At 39.4% G+C, this 18,193-nt stretch overlaps 1 protein-coding gene across 5 annotated transcripts in view; it reads left to right on the top strand.

Annotated features, from left to right (window-relative positions):
* The window catches only part of DGS1 (dgd1 suppressor 1), a 330,562-nt gene that overhangs the window by 182,280 nt on the left and 130,089 nt on the right, over nt 1–18,193 (top strand). The window lies entirely within an intron of this gene.

The following is an 18,193-nucleotide window of genomic DNA, read 5'->3' as shown; positions in this document are numbered from 1 at the left end:
TTGATGATGCATAGTCATGGCATATTAGATAAGTTGTTTGGTCAGTTTATATTATATTTAGTAGGACAAAAGGTTTGTTTTATTATATTTGTTCAGTTTAATTCATTTGTTCTATTTTACCTGAAATGTTCCTTTATTAGTATTTTAAAGGTGTTGGAAACTGAAACTCCCCAGAAATTTACAGTGCTGCAATTTGCACCAAACCAAAGATGTATTGTAGAATATGCCAAAGTATGACAGATAGTCAGGAAAGGATCATGAAACAGCTAACGTATTTAGTAAATATCCAAAATATTGTGTATTGTTGTGCAATTACATGAAGATCAGGAGAACAATGAGCTGTTCAATGCCTTCCCTAAAACGACAACCAGGGCACTCTGCCACCTGGATTGAAGGAATGACACTTTATGCTCATAACAAAACAAATATAAAAAGTAGAATTGTTTGGCGTGTCATAGGTATTTTTTATTTGATTACATGCGTTGTGGTTTCTATGCCAATTAATTGTATCTGTCGCTCTTGGATAATGTACCATCATGTAACTGTTTGTCTTTTTCTTCTATTAATTTCATTGGTTCTGTGAAAATCTTTCTTCAAAATGTGGTTGTCAGTATTTCCCTCATCATGATTGAAGACTCTCTTGATAGTGAGGATGTTGTATGGTCCGGTGTTTCTTGAAATGATCTCTTGGCCTTTATCTTCAAAGTTGTCTTCGGTTCTTCCTTTGGATTGTTCATCTAGTACTATTTTTGTGTGTGTTCTTCAATTGTACTTGATTTAGAGAAGATTTCTTCAAGTGTTTTATTTTGGTTTTCTGCAATGGACTTGTTACCCACCAAAAAATGGATAACCCATTGGAGAAATTTTCTCCTCCTTGGACAGCCAGCCAGCCAGCAGCACTATTGATTGGCAGATGACCTAGTGTAGATCCCCCACATATTGTTCTGGTTAGATTTCTTTTCCCTTTTCGACATTCCTTCTTGAAGGAAAGTGAGGTTATCTATAGCAGTGTTGCAGGATCCATCCTGCCCACCCCCCAAGGTTAGGAGGCGAATTTGCGTTTCGGATGGCTTTGCCACCGATTCTCTGGTGGAATCGTGGTTCTACCAATTTTTCACGATTCCTGGAAAAAGGAAACCACGACAGTTCCGCGCGCGGTTACGTTTCCTGATCCGCGGTTCCGTCATGGACCCTGCATGGTTTCGACACAGATCCCACATGGTTCTGCCATAGATTGTGACCGAATCCGAGTGATATGCAGACGACTTGGTTATTTTTTTTTGTTTTTTTTGGACTTGACTTGTATTTTTGAACTGTTATGTGAGGAATTATGCTTTCCAAACATTCCCAAGGCGCCCCTGTAATATCACCAATTTTGTGAGCATGGGAATTTTGCCCAATTTTGGTAAATTAATTAAAAGGGGAAACTAGTATTTTGCAGAAAGGTGGCAAGTATTATTTTATTGCAGATTGGTGGAAAATTATTATTTTATTAAAATGGTGGAAAAAGTAACTAAGTGGAAAACGGCCCCCACCAATGAAATAATAATAAAAAGAGTCTAGAAGGTTGGAGAGAAAATATAAAAGGAGGAGGGACTCATTTTGTGGATCATCTTTGACTATTACACTTAACACTTCATCTTCTCTTGGAGTTGTTTAGCGCAAGGGTAGAGTGCTGTTTAGCACATGAATTCCAGGTGGAATTCCACCCCATCTTTAGAGGACTTAGAGTTCCTCCCTAGTTGGGAATTCATAGAGTCGATTGCTGGGCTTTCATAGAGCTTCATTGACAACAATATTCCCAGTTCTGCTTATTTCCCGAGTGTAGAGGCAATTCAAGTTATTCATTGTGGTCTAGCATACAACGAGTTGGAGTTTGGGTTATTTGCAAGAAGATTTTCTTAGTTGGAGCCAGGAATTTTGTGGTGATTTTGCAGGGATAGAGAGAAACAAATCTGTGGGACGAAATTCTCTTCATTTGGAAGTGCGTAGGGGTTTCTGGATTAGCCTATGCAAGGGAAGAAGGGAGAAGAATGATGGAGAGATAAGGGCCGAAGATTGGAGGTATATCTCAAGGGAGAATTTAGCCAGTGGTAGATTGGGGCCTAATTTCATAATATCAAACTGCGGGGTGTCTTTTGGCCAAATTGGGTGATTTGCACTTGTTGGGGGTTACCAGGGGTAGGTGGATTCTGGGTTTTTGTGCGTTTGGTGAGAGGAGTCCGGGGTTAATTTCGTAGAATTTATGAGATTCTAAGCTTAAAATGAAACAAAATTTAAAATCTAAATAAAAACTAACACCTAATCTATAACAAAAAAATGAAAATTGAAATTCTTTTTATTTTTATATATTTTTATATTTTTTTGATTTTTAATTATTAAAATCTAACTTTAAAAATTAAATCTAAACTTGAATCCAAATAAATCCTAAAAGAAAAACTAACCCTTTAAAAGTTTTGTTTGTTTTTTATTATTTATTTATTTATTTTTCATGAATGAAACAAAACAAAACTAAAAAAAAACAGAGTCTAATTCTAAACTTAAATCTAAATTAAAATAACCTAAATCAAATCTAAAAAAAAAGCTTCTTTTTATTTATTTATTTATTATATCAAAATAAACAAGAGCATCTAAACTTAAACTAAAAATGAAACTAAGAAAGACTAAAGCTAAAACCTAAGATACAACCTACGCTAAACCTTTAGCAATGCATATACATCCCATAAATAAAATAAACTACCTACGCTAACCCTATGAAATCAGAACATACCAAAATAAAAAAAAATCGAAACACTTGTTTGCAGGTACGCTTGGATGTTTAACGGTAGCGAAGATTGCAGGAAAATATAGCAGAGAGGTAGCATGCAGCACAGAGGCGAATTTGCGTGGATTTGTATGGTAGCGTTTGTTTTGCAGGTGCTGGAGCAACGTGGAAGGACGCATGCAAGAAGCTGAGTTTGCTGGCAAAAGAGTTGGACTGGGGCAGCGTACTGCGTGGAAGGGAGAAAGAAATGAAGCTGCGTGAGAGATGAAGGCTTTAAGTGTTGTTTGTAGGTGATCAACGAGAATGGCACGCAGAAAATAGAGGAGTTGGATTGGCAGAGAAGGAAAATCGAACATGATGTGTATGCAAGTTTAGCAGCAATGGACGCACGTGGCAGGGGAAAGTTGCGATGGGAGATTGCTGCGTTTGTGTGAGGAGCAAAAATGTATATATGACTGCGTGAGATATGCGTAGAGCTGGGTAGTTTTGAGGAGGAACGCGATAGGTATAGGCTGCGTGGTTTGGCAGTAGAGGTTATGGAAAACAACATTTCTGGCAGGTGTAGTGGTCTAAATTCGTATTTACAGTTACCAGATAAACACTCATATGAAATTTGAAAACAGTAATACATAAAACTGTAAGCTGCACCTACCTGAGCTGCTCGCTGACTTCCGATTCCGCTGCTGAACTGGAAATCCTGAACTGCTGACTGATTTGATTCAATTTCGAGATGCCCAATACCACCCGACCAGACAGAGCAACCTGGTTGCTCAATCCAGAGAAGCTCTCCACAGAGGCTCTCTGTCCCTCCGTGCCCAGAACTCAGATCACTCAAGACTCTTCCACTGCAAAGTTACTTCTCCTGGTTTCCTGCTGATGAATTCATAATTCTCTGGTTTTTCCCCTTCTTCAGGTTCAGACCCTTCTATTTAACCCCTGGTCTGGCGGTGGTCGCCCTCCCACTTGCAGCCACCGCCTTTCCTGCATTCAAGGTTCTCGGATATTTTCCACTGACTTCTGCGTTTAGCAATCAATGTTCAGCTGATTCTTCGACTTTATTAATGGCTGGGATAAGGTGATTTTTAGGGCAGCCGACATTTATGAATATCACACTTCAGCATACGTTATACGTTTTTAAACTGATACCTTTATAACTTTCATCATGATGTTTATAAAGTTTTAATAACATAATGTATAACGTTTATATTATACATGCTATAAAGCTTTAAGGTATATATATATATATATATATTATAACATTTTAAATACTATATGATGTAAAGTATATTTCATAATGTTTAAACTATATATGATATAAGTATATTTTATAATATTTAAATTATGTATGATATAAAATTAATTAATATAATTTATAAATTCATATTATAAGGTTTTAACCACATACTTTATAAATTTTAATACATAGATATATATTTATAAAATTTTAAGGTCCAAAATTTTATTAATGGGTTGTTACATACACTCCCCCTTCTGAAAACTTCGTCCCGAAGTTAGAGCTTTAGGTTCAAGGTTTTAACGGACATGCCCTTTTCTATCCCGGACCCCAAGCTATTCAAAACTCATCCTATCCTCCCTAATCTCTTCTGCTCCCATCCTATCCGTCCTCTACTAGAGTATGCCATGGCGTCAATTTATTGACCTAACCATTCATAACACAAAGGTAACAGCGTCGGCTATACCGACCTGATTCCCAGTAGGCATCCGACAGTCATCATCACACGTCTAGGGGAGCGTGACTCGCACAGTCCTCCCATGACTCCAGGTTCCGGAGGATAAACGGTGGGTAACACCTCCACCCCTCCAGTAGTATCAGGGCTACTACCCTATCATAGAATCACTTTGAGCTTTAACTGATCTGAGTTCTGTCATCACGTGGTCATCTCGAAAATTGGATCAATTATCTGCAATCATAGTTTATCTGCAATCTTACACTTACCCAGCATTTGTGAAATGTGCATCAGCATATTCGAAATAACTTATGTATTATCTACATATGATACTATAGCATAACAAAATTTTGTTATTTTCTATGCATGTATTCTGACTTTTCTATAGGATGTATTCACTTCCTATCTTTTATTTCAGTTGTTCATTTCTTGACATGCATAAAATAAAACAGATTTATATTGTTTCAATTCCTACCGGAAGTAAAATCATTTGACGGTCTTAACTTTACTTCAACATTTATAATTTAGTAATATAATCACATATATTGCTTTGGTGTCCATGTACCAGCAGGAATTAAACACATATTATTTTGGTATCCACGTACCAACAGGAATTTTAAACATATATTATTTTGGTATCCATGTACCAGCAGGAATTTAAACATATATTATGCCGCAAAGTTTCATGTTTATCACTAATCACTCAAATGTTTTTGGTTTTCTGACAGAGGTGAAGTAAATATATATACTAAACATAGTGTAAAGTTCTTCAAAATGGACATAAACTAGGGTATCTCTGACATATGTCCTCTGTATTCTCCCAAGTCGCTGATCCGGGACTATACTTGTCCCACTGGACCTTAACTTGGTCCACCAGGCGGTTCCTCAGCTGTCGAACTCTACGTTCCAGTATACGTAACGGTTCGACCGTTATGACTCCCTCGTCCGATACCTGCAATTCTTTCCACTGGATGTTATGAGATAGATCAGCTACATAATGTCTTAATACAGAAACATGAAATACATTATGAATTCTATGCAGGTGGGGCGGCAGGGCAAGATGATAGGCAACAGGTCCAACTCTTTCCACGACTTTAAACGGTCCTATAAATCGGGGTGACAACTTTGTCCCTTTTCCGAATCGAATAGTACTTTTGTTTGGTTTGATGCGGACGAAGACCTGGTCCCCTACTTCATACTTCCTATCAGATCGGTGAGCATCAGCATAACTCTTTTGTCTATCCTGTGCTTCCTTTAACCGCTGTCTAATCTGTCTGACCTGCGCTTCCATTTCATGGATTAAAACATGAACCACTATTATAACATATAGTTTTTAGTGGCTACCATTATACATACTCAATTTAATTGCTGAACTTAATTTATTTAAGTATATGGCACTCTTAGCATTACACAGTCACAATCTCGGCATGATTGTGACCTCACAGTTATACATTTTGGCATTCTAGACACAGTCAAGATCTTGGTGAAAATAGCAGTCATGATCTTGTTCTTTTATGAAGACAAGGTCCTGATCCCTATCTCGGTGTAGCTATCATAAAGACCACATTGTTATGATCTCAATAAAGGTACAGCAATGGTGACCTCAATGAAGGTACAACAGGGATGACTTTAGTGAAGGTGCAGCAATGGTGTAACTGTGATGGAAACTGACTTGTAAGAGGAGGCTTAGATTTATTTAAAAGTTTAACTGTCTTTCATGAAAAGAACGAATAATCTAGGACATGCAGTTTAAGGAGTTAACAGCATTTCTCTCTGATGGAGAGCACAGGCAGTGAACCTTTAAACAGAGGACAGCTGCTTGCTTGCGGCATTGTTTCTTTTTTTTGAGCAGAGGATATGATGAGTGGATAGTTTATTTCTCCTGGTTAGAGTTTTACAGCTATGGACTATGATTTTCCAATAATGAACAGAGTTTTGCATTTCTAACTCCTAACTTAGTAACTAAAATAATATTGCCTACTGAAATATTAAGTATAAATCATAATTATCATGACTGGGCATGTCTATATCACATGATCCATACATTGTACTTTATTTATGGCAGTGCTACATGACTGCACATCATCACTGCACCTATACACTATATCTATTTCCACAGTGCACACAGATACTTCTGTAACACTGAATTAACTTCAACAAACCCTAATCCAGTAAAGTAAACCCAGCAGATTTATAACAGTACTCAACGTAGATCACAAGAAAGACATACTCAACTTATTACCACAAATGGAGAATCATTGTGTATTGTGCTTTAGTTGTGCATATATAAAGTATAATTGTTTTGAATAAACTTGATGTAATTTCCTTTGTTCTTATAAATATCAATATTCTTTATTTAAGAGATGCACACACACAATTTTATATTTTCTTTCAAGGCGCACCATGCCAAAGCACATTATAACAATACGACACCATATACCGAATAACTGTCCAACATCGACACAACATCAGATTATATGCTAGTTAACACGGTACACGACCTGTTTCATTTTAATTTAAAATAAACTTGTAATCCTAGAAAATTCGCGTTCAACATTTTTGCATCTGTGAGGATTCAGAGTTCTGGTCCCTAACTGCAGAGGACCCAGAAAAGTATTTGAGAATCCTGAAAAGTGTAGAAACCGGTATTGGGAAAATCGATAGCTCTTGGACCTAAGTTAATTAACAATATGAAGAGATAAGATGTCCAGTTACTTCAACCAAGGCTGTGTACATTCCCTCAAGATAGATCAAAGCAATTTTGACACACGCGGAGAGCAAAAGAATAATTCAGATATGAGAGACGGTGTTCTGGAATAAAGAAATTGAGCGTATACGAATCTGTAATGCAAAAATTGATGGAGGAATCGATGAATTTAAACAACGAAACTCTGATAAAATGAATCCCAAAAAAAAAACGTTGACGTTGATCGAAAACTGAATTAGGGATCCGCAGTCGATATGACGAAGTCCTAGAGGAAAGAGCCAAAGGTAAAACTTTGACTCGAAAGAATGAGAAATGAAATGTATTAAATCTGAATCAGGTTTTTCCGCGCGATATACTGTGGGTTCACCGAAAATACCCTGCCAAAGGAGTATTTCACCGAAGACTATCGGAACGGATCGGCAGCTTGTGTCGGGTTGTGATAACCACGCCCAAGTCCAGCAGCGTCCGTTGATAAAGCTTGGGTTTATTTGGTGATATAGATCTTCGATTCCGTGCCGGCAAAACCATTCAAGTTATTTTGCTGTCTATATATTTATAGAGTGAGAGGCGTATTGCTCGTGCATACTGTTGAAACAAGGATCTGAACTTCAAGATCTCTTTAGGCGACTATCTGGACAGTTCTCAAAACCCTTTTTTGTTTTAAATTTCGGATGGACTCCACAGCGCAGGTGGATTTGTTTTCGGATTCCGCAGATGGTTTTCACACCACAGGTGGCTTGTTGCCAATTTAGATACCCAAACTCTATTCTCGAAAGGTGTTTATCCCAATTCATCAAGTCTGAAGCAGAATGTGAAGATCAATACGATTATTCTCTGGGGCTTCTTCACAGTCTCAATCATTCATGGGAAATTCGGGTAACGGATTCATAGAAGGAGAGGAAGCGCGTACAGGAGCGTAGGGTTGGGAGGTCCGAAGGTTTGAACCTGCTCCGATACCATGTGTAGTGGTCTAAATTCGTATTTACAGTTACCAGATAAACACTCATATGAAATTTGAAAACAGTAATACATAAAACTGTAAGCTGCACCTACCTGAGCTGCTGGCTGACTTCCGATTCCGCTGCTGAACTGGAAATCCTGAACTGCTGACTGATTTGATTCAATTTCGAGATGCCCAATACCACCCGACCAGACAGAGCAACCTGGTTGCTCAATCCAGAGAAGCTCTCCACAGAGGCTCTCTGTCCCTCCGTGCCCAGAACTCAGATCACTCAAGACTCTTCCACTGCAAAGTTACTTCTCCTGGTTTCCTGCTGATGAATTCATAATTCTCTGGTTTTTCCCCTTCTTCAGGTTCAGACCCTTCTATTTAACCCCTGGTCTGGCGGTGGCCGCCCTCCCACTTGCAGCCACCGCCTTTCTTGCATTCAAGGTTCTCGGATATTTTCCACTGACTTCTGCGTTTAGCAATCAATGTTCAGCTGATTCCTCGACTTTATTAATGGCTGGGATAAGGTGATTTTTAGGGCAGCCGACATTTATGAATATCACACTTCAGCATACGTTATACGTTTTTAAACTGATACCTTTATAACTTTCATCATGATGTTTATAAAGTTTTAATAACATAATGTATAACGTTTATATTATACATGCTATAAAGCTTTAAGGTATATATATATTATAACATTTAAATACTATATGATGTAAAGTATATTTCATAATGTTTAAACTATATATGATATAAGTATATTTTATAATATTTAAATTATGTATGATATAAAATTAATTAATATAATTTATAAATTCATATTATAAGGTTTTAATCACATACTTTATAAATTTTAATACATAGATATATATTTATAAAATTTTAAGGTCCAAAATTTTATTAATGGGTTGTTACAGCAGGCAAGTGTGCGGTTTGGATTTGATGACTGCGTAAGGGCTGGCAGTGAGCAGATGAGAGCCATGGTTTAGTGTTGAAAAATGTAGCAGCATGAGGAGCTTTACCCAGCTTGCTAAAAAATTTCGAAATTTTTTCCTGCAATACAAATGAAGCCTTAAGCAGAAGAGAAATTGAAACCATATTCCATAAACTTAATTAAAATTTTAAACCCTTGCTGCTTCAGATTGCTTGATAGAAAACCCTGAAAAATTTTCAAAATCTATATCTGCAATCTGAGAATGGCAAAAACAGAACACAGAGAAGTAAAATGTGCAAGAAACAAAACTGAAAACCCTAAAATCAGCTAAAAATTTACGATATTTACAGATTTTCGACTCTTAAGCAACCAAATTTGTCAATAATCACAATAATATTTTTAGAATTTAAATTTAATGCGAGATACTTCAAAAACCCTTCATGCATTCATAATTTTTTTTCAAATAATAAGCCCGAGATCAAAACTGGCTGGGCTATTTCAGAAAACACAATCCGGGAGTTGGCTGGTTCAGCGGAGAACTTCCCTGAACGCCCGGTAATCTAAAAAAAACGGATTTCCTGCACAACTTAAAATCAACCATTAACATAGAGGGAGAAAACAATAGTGAAAACCAGATCAAATGGAGATACTTGCCATTATATTTCAGAATCTAAACTATCATCCAAACCCCAGAGATCAGACAAGATACCTATGCCTGAATCAATCTTCATCAAGCTATTATCAATGACTGCAAATAAAATTATGCAGAAAAATAAAACATCTTACAACATTTTCAAAAGAGTAACACCAACAAGATTTCAACCCCAAAGTCTTTCTTTATTGCACAAAAAATGACTACAAGAGAGCTTTCTTTAGCACCAAACTCTCAGATCCAATCTGATCTCAAATGACCCATAGCACCCTATTTAAAGGAAAATTTCCCAACGGCTAGTCGAGTGATCCATGTTAAACTAATCTCGACCGTCGATGATGATCAAAATCCCTTTCAATCTCATCCGTCGAAATTTTAAATGCATTTTAATATATTAAAAAATTAAAACCCTGCATTTATTTCTTCAAAACTTTGACCTATTATTATTTTATTATCTTATTTTATTTTTCATTATTTATTTATTTTTTAATTAATTAATTAATTTTAATTTTATTTAATTTTTTAATTTTTAATTTTTTAATTTAATTTTTTTTTTTTATTATTTATATCTTTTATTTTTTTATTTTTTATTTTTGGATCTTCGAACTTAGTCCTATGGAAAAATCACCTAGGACCTAGGACTTTTACATCTCAAGGGGGAAAACCCATTTGACATAGATCCTCATAGACCACCAAGTTCTGCGACACAACTATAATCTAGCAGATAAAGCAATTTGTAATAACCTAACCAAATAGTTAGAGTTATTTCCAAATTACTTTTACATAGACTCGAAGCACACTAGGATTCCCATAAGATTCTAATGACAAAATCCATTCCAGCTTTGGGGTGAGGCTGAAGGAAAAGTCTGCCGATCATGGATCAGTGAGACAAAAACCTTCCGGAACGTAGATTATCACTAGAAAATTAGGTTTGCCTAGGCAATTTACATACATGACTCGGATTTGCTAAGATTATTTACAATTTACACATGCAGACTGGGTTTACAACATAACGTGATCGGGCTGATGATGACAATCGAATGGCACGGACACGTCGATCCAATGCTGTCCCTTTTGCGAAAAGGGGGTGTACTACTATGGGTAGTTGACATGTAGCAGTCAACATCTGGCTCTACTTGGGGACACGTTGTTGCACTGTAGGAATGTGAGAATCCAGAATCTGTGACCATGCTACACAACAAAACATAAGTAGCATCCATCCAAAAATCATCATATAACACTAAGCACAGGAAAGATATAAGCTCTTCATTTATTAACTATCTAATAACATGAAAAGTAAATCTAATCCTAAAACATAAATGAAAATGCTGAAAAAGCAAGGAGTAGGGTTAGAAATACAGTGGATGCCCCATGGCATCAGATGTGTTCAATATAGTGTATACTGAGCATTTGCCTGCTTTCAGGCAAATCTGTCGGCTGATTGTCGGATATGCCATGTCCAATTTTGGATATGGTAGGAATTTTTCCTATCCGAAAATCAAGCTGCTCGCGACCGTCTAATGCATCAAATCTTCTTCTCATTTTCTTTCTCTTGCGCTTTTTCTTCATGACACGCTGTATTACTGATGACGTGGTACTTTCTGCTTCAAAGCTCTCAGATGAAGTATGTAAGATATGTGTGACATGTCTTTCTTCATCTTGCATCTGATCTTTATCGGTTTTAATTTTATCTGGATCACCTTCAATTAACCACCTTTGAATTGAACCAATGACCTCCTCATAACAAGATGGAGCTTGTTGCAGCAAATAAGGAGGCTTCTTATTTATTGACGTTCCCTAGTTTCTTTCATCCTCTAACCGTTGTTGAAATGAGATATGTATGCTTGTGTTTAATATTATAATGTCATGTCATATGGTTACAGGTAACATGGATCATTACTTCTATCTTAAGAAGCATGACTAAGGGAAAAGGATCTCCTGCTCTGAAAAGATGCAGAAAGGCATAAGTCGCACTAGATGAAATCAACATAATTTGTCCTCATATGAAGTATAAGGTGGTTGACTACAATTAAGAAACTTTGATTGAAAGCTCCTGGGAATGGAATGTGTGAGGAAGGAAGAGATCGTGAGATATGCAACCCTGATGAAGGCAATCGACATCCAAAAGACCAAGAAGATTTGACTAGGAAATCTTCCGGAAGGATATGAAGACTCTGATGAAAGTCTGAAAAAGATGGAGACCCTTAACAATGGATATCTTTGGGAGATGTGTCAACATGAATGTAGGATGCTGGTACCTACAGGAAGATGTCATGATGAAGAACCATCTAGTAAGGTATGATTTGATTTAATGTTATGTTTTGATTTCTTGAATAATATTTGGATGAGTGCATGTAGGGCTATTGGAACAAGAGTTGTAAGTACAAGTACAACTAGCATTCATGTGGTGGATGGAAATTCCTGAAAGAAGCATGATGGGAAAGAAGTAGCTATATGAAAAAGGTTCCAGATATGTATCAAGAAGGCCACTTTCCATGAAGAAAGAAATGACATGACGAACCAAGAAGGAAAGTGATCGATGACTGATGCCCTACAAGGAATAAGCTCAAATGAATTTTATGACATCAAGGAAAGAAGTTGATCAAGCAGATGAAGAATCGACAAAGAAGAAGGTGTTGATGAAAAGGAGAGTCCCTTGTTAAGAGGGATCTCTGACAAGTCCCTGGTCAAGAGGGAGCTTGGATTGAGTCGCCCCTGATTAAAAGGGAGTGACAATTGTGTTCTTCTATTTCATGTGTCATGCATTAGACCAGGAATAACAACCGTAAGTCTTATTGAAGGCCATGAAGAGAAACGTAGACACATGATTGATATGTCCTCCCTAATCAAGAGGGAGAGATAGCCACAACATTCTTGTCTTCACCTGGGAAGAGAAAATGGGAGGATTAGGTAATCATCAGGCATCTGATGCTCTTTGAGGAAGTGTAGGGCATCCAAGATAAGAGTAGGCAAGAGGACTGATATTCTTTGAGGGCTGGGAACCCAAGATAAGAATAGTCCTTGAAGGTCATACTCAGGGAACACCCGGGTGGGTATGTACCTTGGGGGACAATGATGAAGTGTCTATAGTCATTGGTCTCGCCAACATTGTAGCTCATGGTCTCGTGGAGAGATGGAGCTGTTAGTGAAGGCCTTGCATTGTGAAAATGCTGGTTGATATAATGCTATACAGATGTGTTGTTGATTTGGGGTAGCATCGTATGTGCTCTAGCCACGAAAATTGGAGAGGCTAAGGCACATGAGATCTCCAATACCCATAAAGGGTTTGGGCAGATTCTAAACAGTTTGGGAGATATTAAAATAATTAATATTTTTAATGGAGTCCCTAAGTCTAAACTTAGGGAAAATAAAATATTAATGTGAATTAATATAAAGCTGTGTTAGAATGTTCCAAAAGTCATGGATCAAACCAGATCTAATCGTAGCCATTGATTAGGGACTTAATCTTGGCTGTTGATTTGTCAACGAGAAAAGTATAAGAGGAGGCTTGAGGGTCACTTGGAGAACACACCAGGAGATCAAGATTTTGACTTTCTGGGCTTGGTTTGCTGAGAAAGTTGAGAGAGTGATCAAAGTTGCAGTTGCGGGGTAGTGAATATAGAAGCAGAGAGGCAGAGATAGCACCGGGAAGATCAACGCAGTAGTTGGAGAGAGGGACGCAGAACTAGCCAAGGGTTCTCGCAGAGCCAGCCAGGGCTCACGCAGAGGCAGCGAGGAGCTATGCAGTGCCTCAGAGGGCCAGTGTGAGTGACGCAGAGTGCCAGAGGATTGGTGCAGTGCCTGCAGAGGCTAACGCAGGCCAAGCCAGAGTGACGTTGGGCCAGAGAGAGCTGACGCAGTCCCTAGAGGCTGACGCTGGGGTTTCGTGGGGCAGATTGGAGCTGTGGAGCTCCCAGAGTGTTTATCCATGGTTTCAACAGGAATATCTGCTTCCGAGTAGAGAGGTACTACTGCCGAGATTTTTCTTTGTTGGGTGAGCCGAATTTGGCACCCAGATTTTATTCTGAAACTGCTTAATAAATCAAACCCTTAGATAGCTGCACCAATTTTCCCGCTTTGGGTTTTTCCGAGGACATTAGTCCAAAAACAACAGTGTCACTTGTGTGCTTGTTTTTCCTTCAGTTGATGATCTGTAATGTGTTGAGCATGTACTTGTATTTATTTTCAGTATTTACATGGTAAATAACTTGTTAATTAAATAGAACAAGTAGGCAAAAATAAATCAGAAAGTACATGAAGGATTTCTATCAGTTAGACTTAGAAATTCCAACATGGTATCGAAGCGTGGTTGTAGATGACAAGAGAACTGATTACGTCAGCCGAGCAGAGCAACAACAACAGAAAACAACTGCCCCGAGTGACAAAAGCTGCTCCTAGCAAAGAAGCAGCAAGGAAGGGGTGACGCAGTGCCTACGTGATCAAGTTCGAGCCAAGAAGAGGCAACGTAGAGGCTGAGGGAGGCAAAGATAGGCTCACGCAGAGCCATGCAGGGTTGACATAGTTGACTGAGGAAGCTGATTTGTCGGTGCCAGGATTGCGCAGAGCCTAGGAGCTAACCTTCAGTTTGCTGGGGTTTAGGAGGCTATGGGTAAGTTGCAAAGTGGAGCTGGTGGGGTACTATAGTCAGAACAAGACCTAATAGGGCAAGGCCAAGGAGGAGGGAGTTGTTACTGAGGATTTCTAGCCGAGAAATCCAGATTAGTGGTGCAGTTTCACTAACGTTTGGAGTGGGGGCATCTCGACATTGGCAGAAGGGTTTCCAGGAGGGAAATCGAGGCTCAAAGGTAGTCACACCAAGAACTTCCAGGAGGGAAATCGAGGCTCAGCGAGATGGCAGTGAACAGGGTAAGATACTAGGACAGACTGGACGGAGCCTCAAACTTCGTAGTCTGGAAGGCTAGAATCCTATCCGTTCTAGACAATAATCGTGTCAAGCAATTCGCCTTGAGGACGATAGCTATCCTAGTTGACCCAGCTGATAACAACAAGTACAAGGAGGCAATGGCGAGGGCCAAGAGCATCATTCTTGACGGGGTCAAGGACCATGTGGTATGACATATTGCCGAAAAGGACACGACAAATGAGATGTGGGAGGCCCTAAAGAAATTGTAGCAGCATACTTCAGTGCAGAGAAGGATGTTACTAGAAAATCAGCTGCGATCATACCAGATGCAGAAGGGAGAACAGATCGACCCCTTCCTCGGTCGATTGAAGGAGATTCGAGATCAACTGACTTCCATAGCAGCCACGCCATATCAAGAATTGATGGTGAGAACAACCCTAAATGCAGTCTCAGAAGACTGGGAGGTGTTTGTCCAGAGCATACTGGGTAGGGAAACCCTTCTGGATTGGGAGGAAATGTGGGTTGCTCTTCGCCAAGAAGAGATCATAAGGCTGAGCGAGGAGGGAAGCAGTGGCAAGGGGATCAGAATCAAGGAGGAGGTGGATGCTGCCATAGCATTTGAGGGAGAGCAGGAGAAGCGAAAGAAGAAGGACCTCTCCAAGGTCAAATCCTTCCACTATGGGGAGCTGGGTCATTATGCAACCCATTGTCTAAGGAAGAAAAGCAAGGGAGAGGCCTCCGAGACCAAGGTTGCGCCATCAAGGGTAGAGAAGGAAGTGGAGATAGACGATGACTGTGCCATGAGTGCACACACACCACTTGAGCGGAAGTGGGGAGCCATCGAGCTGTAGTCAGATGGACTACAGGCGATGAGGGGCAGGATCCTCGAGCCTTCGAGGTACCCAGCCTCTTGGATTAGACCTTGCTACGTGAGCCTCGAAGAGGAGTAGCAGTACTGGCGGATGTCAGAAGAGACGAATGCGGATGGAGCGACAGAGGGAGCTACAGTGCAAGATTCCCAGGACAGCGTAAGGCAGCAGTGCGAGAAGCATGGGAGTGTTGCACCAGTGCAAGATGGCACAAAGAGGTGTGCAACAGTGCGAGATGCATGGAATAATTGCAGCAGCGCAGAGGTCAGAGAGGGAGCACTTGTCAGCGACAGAGGGAGCTTCAACATCATGGGTGTCTCTAGTCTGACGGAGATGTCAGAGTTGGGAGATCAGTTACTTACTTCTTAGTAACTGGGTTGCAGTGCGGCAGTGGCAGTGGCAGGGCCATGGGTAGCAGTACAAGATGCAGCAGTGCAGAGGATGTTGGGCAACAGGCCTAGCATCAACACAGTGACCGATGCCGGATGATCAGGGTGATAATCAGTGAGGAGTATTACTAGAGCGTAGTCCTTGTTAAGAGGGAGTGTTGATTTGGGGTAACATCGGATGTGCTGTAGCCACGAAAATTGTGGAGATGCTAAGGCACATGAAATCTCCAATACCTAGAAAGTGTTTTGGTAGATTCTAAACAGTTTGGGAGATATTAAAATAATTAATATTTTTAATGGAGTCCCTAAGTCCAAACTTAGGGAAAATAAAATATTAATGTGAATTAATATAAAATTGTGTTAGAATGGTCCAAAAGTCATGGATCAAGCCAGATCTAATCTTAGCCGTTGATTAGGGACTTAATCTCGGCTGTTGATTTGTCAACGAGAAAAGTAAAGAGGAGGCTTGAGGGTCCCTTGGAGAACACACCAAGAGATTAAGATTTCAACTTTATAGGCTGGGTTTGCTGAGAAAGTTGAGAGAGTGATCAGGGTTGCAGCTAAGGGGCAGTGAATATAGAAGCAGAGAGGCAAAGATAGCATCAGGAGAATCAGTGCAATAGCCAGAGAGAGGGACGCGAAACTAGACAAAGGTTCATGCAGAGGCAACCAGGAGTTGTGCAGTGCCTTAGAGGGCCAGCGTGAGTGACGCAGAGGGCCAGAGGACTGACGCAGTGCCTGCGGAGGCTGACGCATGCCAAGCCAGAGTGATGCTGGGCTACCACTGGTCCAAAGAGAGATGACACAGTCCCTAGAGGCTGATGCTGGGGTTTCGTGGGGCAGATTGGAGCTGTGGAGCTGCTGGAGTGTTTATCCGTGGTTTTAGCCGGAATATCTGCTTCCGAGTAGAGAGGTACTACTGCCGAGATTTTTCTTTGTTGGGTGGGCTGGATTTGGCACCCATATTGTATTCTGAAACTGCTTAATCAATGAAACCCTTAGATAGCTGCATCGATTTTTCCACATTGGGTTTTTCAGGGGACATTAGTCCAAAAACAATGGTGTCACTTGTGTGCTTGTTTTTCCTTCACTTGATGATCTGTAATGTGTTGAGCATGTACTTGTATTGATTTTCAGTATCTACATGGTAAATAACTTGTTAATTAAACAGAACAAGTAGGCATAAATAAATTAGAAAGTACATGAAGGATTTCTAACAGTTAGACTTGGAAATTCCAACGTGTTACCAATTCGACTCTTCTTATGAGAAATTCTTCAGATTGAGAATTGCCAAGTACCATTATGAATACCTACCTAGTTAAGTGGGAGTGTTGAAGGAAGTGTAACTAGGTTCGGTCTTCATAGTGACTTGTAATTATGATTTTATGTATGGAAGAAACAAATGTCTTTATTGTATTCCTTGCATCATGGGTTTCATGAGCAAGAAGTGTCTTTCATAGGTCAAAGAAGTGTCTTTCATAGGTCAAAGACTTCTTCTTGATGTCCTTAGGATTTGTTTTCTTGTCATGAATATAGTCATGAAGTCATGAAGTCATATTACACATGTCAAAATTGCACTCCAAGACATTGTCACTATACATCTTGCAGTCGGCTAAAAGAAAGGCAGTGTGCTCCTTAAGGAAATGTCCGCTTATCTCCAAGATCTCATGTCAGCCTAAATAGAAAGCATAAGTCACTATATATATGGAGTGACCTCACCTCATAAACGACAAGCAATCTCAGACATCTCTGATCTAAGAGTGAAGAAGAGAAGGGGTATTACAGTGAGTAAGGAAGGCTGCTACTAGTGCGTAAATATCTCAAGTGTTCTTGGGCTTAGTTTGTCTCATCACTTCCACATTAGCGAAGGACCGAAGATTGTCCCAAGATAGTGTTAATACAATTAATGGCTATATCAAGCGTTGAATTGTGATAGACAAAAGACCGAAGACAGAGAGGCTCTCTTGGACCGGAGGAAGAGATCAATGGAAGCCAATGATTGTGTCTCGTTGATTTTTGGTAGCATCAGATGTGCTCTAGCCTTGAATTTGATGGAGAGGCTAAGGCACTTGAGGTCTCCAAGACCCAGAAATAGTTTGGAGAAATTCCACCCGGATAAGGAGTTATTAAAATAATTAATATTTTTAATGGGTCCTAAGTCTAAACTTAGGAAAATAAAAATTAATGGTATTAATAAAGATAAGGGTGAGAAACTTCTAAGAGACGAGGATCAAGTCTGTTTTAATCTTAGCCGTTGGTTAGAGACTTAATCTGGACCATTGATTCATCAACAGGAAAAGTATAAGAGAAGACTTGAGGATCACTTTGGTGACTCACCGACAGATACTTAGTATCTCAAAGAAAATAGATTCTC

Source organism: Pinus tabuliformis, chromosome 8, assembly GCF_031772625.1.
Source record: "Pinus tabuliformis cultivar Carrire ecotype Pingquan chromosome 8, CPIR1, whole genome shotgun sequence".
Classification (NCBI taxonomy): Eukaryota; Viridiplantae; Streptophyta; class Pinopsida; order Pinales; family Pinaceae; genus Pinus; species Pinus tabuliformis.
This window is presented reverse-complemented; position numbering and strand designations above follow the sequence as displayed.